Source organism: Leuciscus leuciscus, assembly GCF_965113295.1.
Source record: "Leuciscus leuciscus genome assembly, chromosome: 3".
NCBI lineage: Eukaryota > Metazoa > Chordata > Actinopteri > Cypriniformes > Leuciscidae > Leuciscus > Leuciscus leuciscus.
In genome coordinates, this window is record NC_138727.1 from 23,637,555 (window position 1) to 23,647,079 (window position 9,525).

Genomic DNA, 9,525 nt, shown 5'->3' on the forward strand with positions numbered 1-9,525 from the left:
GTGTTCAAACTTCTCAGGTACCTTCAGGACATGGTGTCGATCATCCCTACCAATTTTTGTGAAGATATGTCAAATAGTTTAAAAGTTATTGCAAATTGTGACAAAATTCAAAATGGCGGACACGTGGTAAATCTCATCCTGGTAAATTCAGTATCCACGGATTCGGTATGACCCAAGGAATCTATAGATACCACATTTATTATTTTCTGACAAACTGTTCAAAAGTTATTGACCAAAATAGCAATATTTCATATCTCATGACCCGTAGGTGGCGCTATTCCCAACTTTGGCATGGACCCTCAGACCATGCTTCCGATGAAGCAAACCAATTTTCGTTTCGATTGATCAAACTTTGGGCGAGATACAGACTCTAAACCAATTTTGGGTCGACCTCGTTAAGTTTGCGGCAACATAACTTTTGAACAAAGATGAATAAAAAAAATCTGTTCAGTCATTTCTGTGCGGCTCAGTCCAAAGATCATTTGAACAAATTTGGGACAAAATTGAACAAAATTTGAAGGAGGAGTAGCCAAAAAACAGAATACTGTACTTTTCAAAATGGCCACTACTGTAATGGGCGGAGTCTTAATGTAAGGTATTAGTTGTGATCAAGATGATAGGAGGAATCAGATGTACTAAGTTTCATATCTCTAGATCAAAGGGTTCAAAAGTTATAACCATTTAAATGTTGAAATTTTGAACTGGTGGTGGCGCTATAGAGTTGGTCCTAGAGGCTCAAAAATTGGTCCAATTACTATTCATTAGCATCACTAGAAGTGTACCAAATTTCATCATTTTCCTATGTACGGTTCATAGGGCTGCCATAGACTTCCATTGGCGGAAGAAGAAGAAGAAGAAGAATAATAATAATAATAATAATAAGAAAACTAACGGATACAATAGGTGCCTTGCCCCTTCGGGGCTTGGCCCCTAAATATAGCTGCAAGCAGCAATACAGGGGCCAAGCCCTTAAACGCACCGCAAGCAGAACAAGTATGGTGCACAGCAAGCACAGCCAGCACACCGTGTACATCAAGCACAGCAAGTACTGTAAGCACTGCAGCGCGCAAGCATTTAAGCACCAACAGCAGTGCGGAGCCGGAAGAACAAAACATTAGAAATTAAATGTACATGTAAATGAAGCACAGCAAGCATTTAAGCACCAACAGCAGTGCAGAGCCGGAAGGAATTTAAATGACAACTTTATACACAATTTTAAAAACGTCCCACATGGGACTCGAACCCACGACCAGAATGGTTCGGGATTCGAGATACATGGTTTAGCAGATTGCGCCACTCAGATGACGTGAATTTCAAAGCAGCAGAGGAGAGGGTTCAGTGTATGAATGAGCACACAAAATCAAGTAAACGAGATTAGCATGCTAAGCTAGCTTAATGCTAATGTAGCTTATGGTTAACCTGATAGTTGACAAGCCACATTAGAAAGAATGGCATCTGGTTAGCATGCTAACCAATTATTATGCTAAGCTAACTAGCATAAGGCAACAAAGACAGGCTAGGTCAACTTCAGAGATGAATATCTCGGGAACGGTAGTGAATATCAAAAATCTGTTCAGTCATTTCTATGCGGCTCGGTCCAAAGAACATCTGATCAAATTTTGGACAAAATTGAGCAAGATTTGAAGGAGGAGTAGCGAAAAAACTGTTTTTCATTTGTTCCAATATGGCGGATAGTCACATTTTTGGAAAATGACAAATGAGATATCGACGGAGTCGGCATAAACCAAGGAATATAATAACATAAAGCAATCAAAATTTGAACAATGTTTTCAAAAGTTATAAGCGTTCTTGCAAAACACCTTATACCTCTGGAACACTAGGTGGCGCTGTGTTCAAACTTCTCAGGTACCTTCAGGCCAGGCTAATGATGATCCTTACCAATTTTTGTGCCGATATGTCAAATACTTTATAAGATAATGCAATTTATGACAAAAATAAAAATGGCGGACACGTCGTACATCCCATCATAGCAAAATCGGCGGATTCGGCATGATGCAAAGAATCCATAGATACCACATTTTAGATTTTCTGACAAACTGTTCACAAGTTATTGGCCAAAATAGCCATTTTCCATATCTCATGACCCATAGGTGGCGCTGTTCCCAACGTTGGCATGGACCCTCAGAGCATACTTCCGATGAAGTGTACCAATTTTCGTTTCGATTGATCAATTTTTGGCCGAGATACAGCCTCTTAGCCAATTTTGGGTCGACCTCGTTAAGTTTGCGACATCATAACTTTTTTTTTTTCAGTATAGCAAAAAATTCTGTTTAGTCATTTCTATGCGGCTCAGTCCGTAGATCATTTGAGCACATGTTTGGACAAAATTGGACAAAATTTGAAGGAGGAGTAGCGAAAAAACGGAATACTGTACTTTTCAAAATGGCTACTACTGTAATGGGCGGAGTCTTAATGTAAGGTATTGGTTGTGATCACAATGAAGAGAGAAATCAAGTGTACTAAGTTTCATGTCTCTAGATCAAAGGGTTCAAAAGTTATAACCATTTTAATGTTGAATATTTGAACTGGTGGTGGCGCTATAGAGTTGGTCCTAGAGACTCAAAAATTGGTCCAATTCCTATTCATTACCATCACTAGAAGTGTACCAAATTTCATCATTATCCTATGTACGGTTCATAGGGCTGCCATAGACTTCCATTGGCGGAAGAAGAAGCAATTGTTATTCTGACAATAACAATTGCTATTAAAGCTGCAAGCAGCATTACAGGGGCCAAGCCCTTATTGCTCTTTGGCTTGTAAGGGTTATTCCAGCAACTTTTCCAGCACTTTTCCAGAACAGATAGATTCAGAATTACAGATAGGGTGAAATCAAAATGAACAGAAGGTCTGATGAGAACGAACACAGAATGAAGTTAAAAAAACACACTTATTTCTGATCCCAGTGTAAGAAACATTAGTACAGCTCTTACACATGTAATAAAGGAATTGAAATAACAACTTTATACCCAATTTTAAACTTGTCCCACACAGGATTCAAACCCACATTGGAATGGTTCAGGATTCATGATACGTGGTTTAGCAACTTGCGCCACTCAGAGGACATTAATTAAGGATATAAAAAGGAGAGGCTTCAATGTAAGAATAAGCAGACAAAATACATGTTAACGAGATTAGCATGTTAAGCTAGCTTAATGCTAATGTAGCTTATGGTTTACCTGATAGCTGACGAGCCACATTAGAAAGAATGGCATCTGGTTAGCATGCTAACCAATTATTATGCTAAGCTAACTATTATAAGGCCACAAAGACAGGCTAGGTAAAACTTCAGAGATGAATATCTCGGGAACGGTAGCGAATATCAAAAATCTGTTCAGTCATTTCTGTGCGGCTCGGTCCAAAGAACATCTGATCAAATTTTGGACAAAATTGAGCAAGATTTGAAGGAGGAGTAGCGAAAAAACTGTTTTTCATTTGTTCCAATATGGCGGATAGTCACATTGTTGGAAAATTACAAATGAGATATCGTCGGAGTCGGCATAAGCAAAGGAATATAATAACATAAAGCAATCAAAATTTGAACAATGTTTTCAAAAGTTATAAGCGTTTTTGCTAAATACCTTATACCTCTGGAACACTAGGTGGCGCTGTGTTCAAATTTATCAGGTACCTTCAGGCCAGGCTAATGATGATCCTTACCAATTTTTGTGCCGATATGTCAAATACTTTATAAGATATTGCAATTTATGACAAAAATCAAAATGGCGGACACGTGGTACATCCCATCCTGGCAAAATCGGTATCGACGAATTCGGCATGATGCAAGGAATCCATCGATACCACATTTATGATTTTCTGACAAACTGTTCACAAGTTATTGGCCAAAATAGCCATTTTCCATATCTCATGACCCATAGGTGGCGCTGTTCCCAACGTTGGCATGGACCCTCAGAGCATACTTCTGATGAAGTGTACCAATTTTCGTTTCGATTGATACATTTTTGGCCGAGATACAGCCTCTTAGCCAATTTTGGGTCGACCTCGTTAAGTTTGTGACACAATAACTTTTGAACAAAGATCAATAAAAAAAATCTGTTCAGTCATTTCTGTGCGGCTCAGTCCAAAGATCATTTGATCAAATTTTGGACAAAATTGGACAAATTTTGAAGGAGGAGTAGCGAAAAAACTGAATACTGTACTTTTCAAAATGGCTACTACTGTAATGGGCGGAGTCTTAGTGTAAGATATTGGTTCTGATCAGCATGATGAGAGGAATCAGGTGTACTAAGTTTCATTTCTCTAGATCAAATGGTTCAAAAGTTATAACCATTTCAATGTTGAAATTTTGAACTGGTGGTGGCGCTATAGAGTTGGTCCTAGAGGCTCAAAAATTGGTCCAATTACTATTCATTAGCATCACTAGAAGTGTACCAAATTTCGTCATTTTCCTATGTACGGTTCATAGGGCTGCCATAGACTTCCAGAGGAGGAATAATAATAATAAGAAGAAAACTAACAGATACAATAGGTGCCACAGCCCCTTCGGGGCTTGGCCCCTAAAAACTAACAGATACAATAGGTGCCACAGCCCCTTCGGGGCTTGGCCCCTAAATATAGCTGCAAGCAGCAATACAGGGGCCAAGCCCTTAAACGCACCACAAGCAGAACAAGTATGGCGCACAGCAAGCACAGCCAGCACATCATGTACATCAAGCACAGCATGTAGTGTAAGCACTGCAGCGCAGCAAGCATTTAATTACCAACAGCAGTTTGGAGCCGGAAGAACAAAAACAGCAGAAATTAAATGTAAATGAAGCACAGCGAGCATTTAAGCACCAACAGCAGTGCGGAGCCGGAAGAACAAAAAATCAGAAATTAAATGTACATGTAAATGAAGCACAGCGAGCATTTAAGCACCAACAGCAGTGCAGAGCCGGAAGGAATTTAAATGACAACTTTATACACAATTTTAAAGACGTCCCACATGGGACTCGAACCCATGACCAGAATGGTTCGGTATGCGAGATACATGGTTTAGCAGATTGCGCCACTCAGAGGACGTGAATTTCAAAGCAGCAGAGGAGAGGGTTCAGTGTAAGAATAAGCACACAAACTCAAGTAAACGAGATTAGCATGCTAAGCTAGCTTAATGCTAATGTAGCTTTTGGTTAACCTGATAGCTGACAAGCCACATTAGAAAGAATGGCATCTGGTTAGCATGCTAACCAATTATTATGCTAAGCTAACTAGCATAAGGCAACAAAGACAGGCTAGGTCAACTTCAGAGATGAATATCTCGGGAACGGTAGTGAATATCAAAAATCTGTTCAGTCATTTCTATGCGGCTCGGTCCAAAGAACATCTGATCAAATTTTGGACAAAATTGAGCAAGATTTGAAGGAGGAGTAGCGAAAAAACTGTTTTTCATTTGTTCCAATATGGCGGATAGTCACATTGTTGGAAAATGACAAATGAGATATCGACGGAGTCGGCATAAGCCAAGGAATATAATGACATAAAGCAATCAAAATTTGAACAACGTTTTCAAAAGTTATAAGCGTTTTTGCAAAATACCTTATACCTCTGGAACACTAGGTGGCGCTGTGTTCAAACTTCTCAGGTACCTTCAGGCCAGGCTAATGATGATCCTAACCAATTTTTGTGCCGATATGTCAAATACTTTATAAGATAATGCAATTTATGATAAAAATCTAAATGGCGGACACGTCGTACATCCCATCCTAGCAAAATCGGTATCGACGGATTCGGCATGATGCAAGGAATCCATAGATACCACATTTATGATTTTCTGACAAACTGTTCACAAGTTATTGGCCAAAATAGCCATTTTCCATATCTCATGACCCATAGGTGGCGCTGTTCCCAACGTTGGCATGGGCCCTCAGAGCATACTTCTGATGAAGTGTACCAATTTTCGTTTCGATTGATAAATTTTTGGCCGAGATACAGCCTCTTAGCCAATTTTGGGTCGACCTCGTTAAGTTTGCGACATCATAACTTTTTTTTTTCCAGTATAGCAAACAATTCTGTTCAGTCATTTCTATGCGGCTCCATCCATAGATCATTTGAGCACATGTTTGGACAATATTGGACAAAATGTGAAGGAGGAGTAGCGAAAAAACTGAATACTGTACTTTTCAAAATGGCCACTACTGTAATGGGCGGAGTCTTAATGTAAGATATTGGTTCTGATCAGCATGATGAGATGAATCAGGTGTACTAAGTTTCATTTTTCTAGATCAAAGGGTTCAAAAGTTATAACCATTTCAATGTTGAATTTTTGAACTGCTGGTGGCGCTATAGAGTTGGTCCTAGAGACTCAAAAATTGCTACAATTACTTTTCATTACTATCCCTAAAAGTGTGCCAAATTTCATCATTTTCCTAAGTACGGTTCATAGGGCTGCCATAGACTTCCATTGGCGGAAGAAGAAGCAATTGTTATTCTGACAATAACAATTGCTAATATAGCTGCAAGCAGCAATACAGGGGCCAAGCCCTTAAACGCATCGCAAGTAGAACAAGTATGGCGCACAGCAAGCACAGCCAGCACATCGTGTACATCAAGCACAGCAAGTACTGTAAGCACTGCAGCACGCAAGCATTTAAGCACCAACAGCAGTGCGGAGGCGGAGGAACAAAACATCAGAAATTAAATGTACATGTAAATGAAGCACAGTGAGCATTTAAGCACCAACAGCAGTGCAGAGCAGGAAGGAATTTAAATGACAACTTTATAGTCGTCCCACATGAGATTCGAACCCACGACCAGAATGGTTCGGGATTTTGAGGTACATGGTTTAGCAGATTGCGCCACTCAGAGGACGTGAATTTCAAAGCAGCAGAGGAGAGGGTTCAGTGTATGAAGAAGCACACAAACTCAAGTAAACGAGATTAGCATGCTAAGCTAGCTTAATGCTAATGTAGATTATGGTTAACCTGATAGCTGACAAGCCACATTAGAAAGAATGGCATCTGGTTGGCATGCTAACCAATTATTATGTTAAGCTAGCTAGCATAAGGCAACAAAGACAGGCTAGGTCAAATTCAGAGATGAATATCTCGGGAACAGTAGTGAATATCAAAAATCTGTTCAGTCATTTCTATGCGGCTCGGTCCAAAGAACATCTGATCAAATTTTGGACAAAATTGAGCAAGATTTGAAGGAGGAGTAGCGAAAAAACTGTTTTTCATTTGTTCCAATATGGCGGTGAGTCACATTGTTGGAAAATGACAAATGAGATATCGACGGAGTCGGCATAAGCCAAGGAATATAATAACATAAAGCAATCAAAATTTGAACAATGTTTTCAAAAGTTATACGCGTTTTTGAAAAATACCTTATACCTCTGGAACACTAGGTGGCGCTGTGTTCAAACTTCTCAGGTACCTTCAGGCCAGGCTAATGATGATCCTTACCAATTTTTGTGCCGATATGTCAAATACTTTATAAGATAATGCAATTTATGACAAAAATCTAAATGGCGGACACTTCGTACATCCCATCCTAGCAAAATCGGTATCGACGGATTCGGCATGATGCAAGGAATCCATAGATACCACATTTATGATTTTCTGACAAACTGTTCACAAGTTATTGGCCAAAATAGCCATTTTCCATATCTCATGACCCATAGGTGGCGCTGTTCCCAACGTTGGCATGGGCCCTCAGAGCATACTTCTGATGAAGTGTACCAATTTTCGTTTCGATTGATACATTTTTGGCCGAGATACAGCCTCTTAGCCAATTTTGGGTCGACCTCGTTAAGTTTGCGAAATCATAACTTTTTTTTTTCCAGTATAGCAAAAAATTCTGTTCAGTCATTTCTATGCGGCTCAGTCCATAGATCATTTGAGCACATGTTTGGACAAAATTGGACAAAATGTGAAGGAGGAGTAGCGAAAAAACTGAATACTGTACTTTTCAAAATGGCTACTACTGTAATGGGCGGAGTCTTCATGTAAGGTATTGGTTGTGATCACAATGAAGAGAGGAATCAGGTGTACTAAGTTTCACATCTCTAGATCAAAGGGTTCAAAAGTTATAACCATTTTAATGTTGAATATTTGAACTGGTGGTGGCGCTATAGAGTTGGTCCTAGAGGCTCAAAAATTGGTCCAATTCCTATTCATTACCATCACTAGAAGTGTACCAAATTTCATCATTTTCCTATGTACGGTTCATAGGGCTGCCATAGACTTCCATTGGCGGAAGAAGAAGCAATTGTTATTCTGACAATAACAATTGCTAATATAGCTGCAAGCAGCAATACAGGGGCCAAGCCCTTAAACGCACCGCAAGCAGAACAAGTATGGTGAACAGCAAGCACAGCCAGCACATCGTGTACATCAAGCACAGCAAGTACTGTAAGCACTGCAGCGCGCAAGCATTTAAGCACCAACAGCAGTGCGGAGCCGGAAGAACAAAACATCAGAAATTAAATGTACATGTAAATGAAGCACAGCGAGCATTTAATCACCAACAGCAGTGCAGAGCCGGAAGGAATTTAAATGACAACTTCATACACAATTTTAAAGTCGTTCCACATGGGACTCGAACCCACGACCAGAATGGTTTGGGATTCGAGATACATGGTTTAGCAGATTGCACCACTCAGAGGACGTGAATTTCAAAGCAGCAGAGGAGAGGGTTCAGTGTAAGAATAAGCACACAAACTCAAGTAAACGAGATTAGCATGCTAGGCTAGCTTAATGCTAATGTAGCTTATGGTTAACCTGATAGCTGACAAGCCATATTAGAAAGAATGGCATCTGGTTAGCATGCTAACCAATTATTATGCTAAGCTAACTAGCATAAGTCAACAAACACAAGCTAGGTCAACTTCAGAGATGAATATCTCGGGAACGGTAGTGAATATCAAAAATCTGTTCAGTCATTTCTATGCGGCTCGGTCCAAAGAACATCTGATCAAATTTTGGACAAAATTGAGCAAGATTTGAAGGAGGAGTAGCGAAAAAACTGTTTTTCATTTGTTCCAATATGGCGGATAGTCACATTGTTGGAAAATGACAAATGAGATATCGACGGAGTCGGCATAAGCCACGGAATGTAATAACATAAAGCAATCAAAATTTGAACAATGTTTTCAAAAGTTATAAGCATTTTTGCTAAATACCTTATACCTCTGGAACACTAGGTGGCGCTGTGTTCAAACTTCTCAGCTACCTTCAGGCCAGGCTAATGATGATCCTTACCAATTTTTGTGCCGATATGTCAAATACTTTATAAGATTTTGCAATTTATGACAAAAATCTAAATGGCGGACACGTGGTACATCCCATCCTGGCAAAATCGGTATCGACGGATTCGGCATGACGCAAGAAATCCATAGAGACCACATTTATGATTTGCTGACAAACTGTTCAAAAGTTATTGGCCAAAATAGCCATTTTCCATATCTCATGACCCATAGGTGGCGCTGTTCCCAACTTTGGCATGGACCCTCAGAGCATACTTCCGATGAAGCGTACCAATTTTTGTTTCGATTGATCAAAGTTTGGCTGA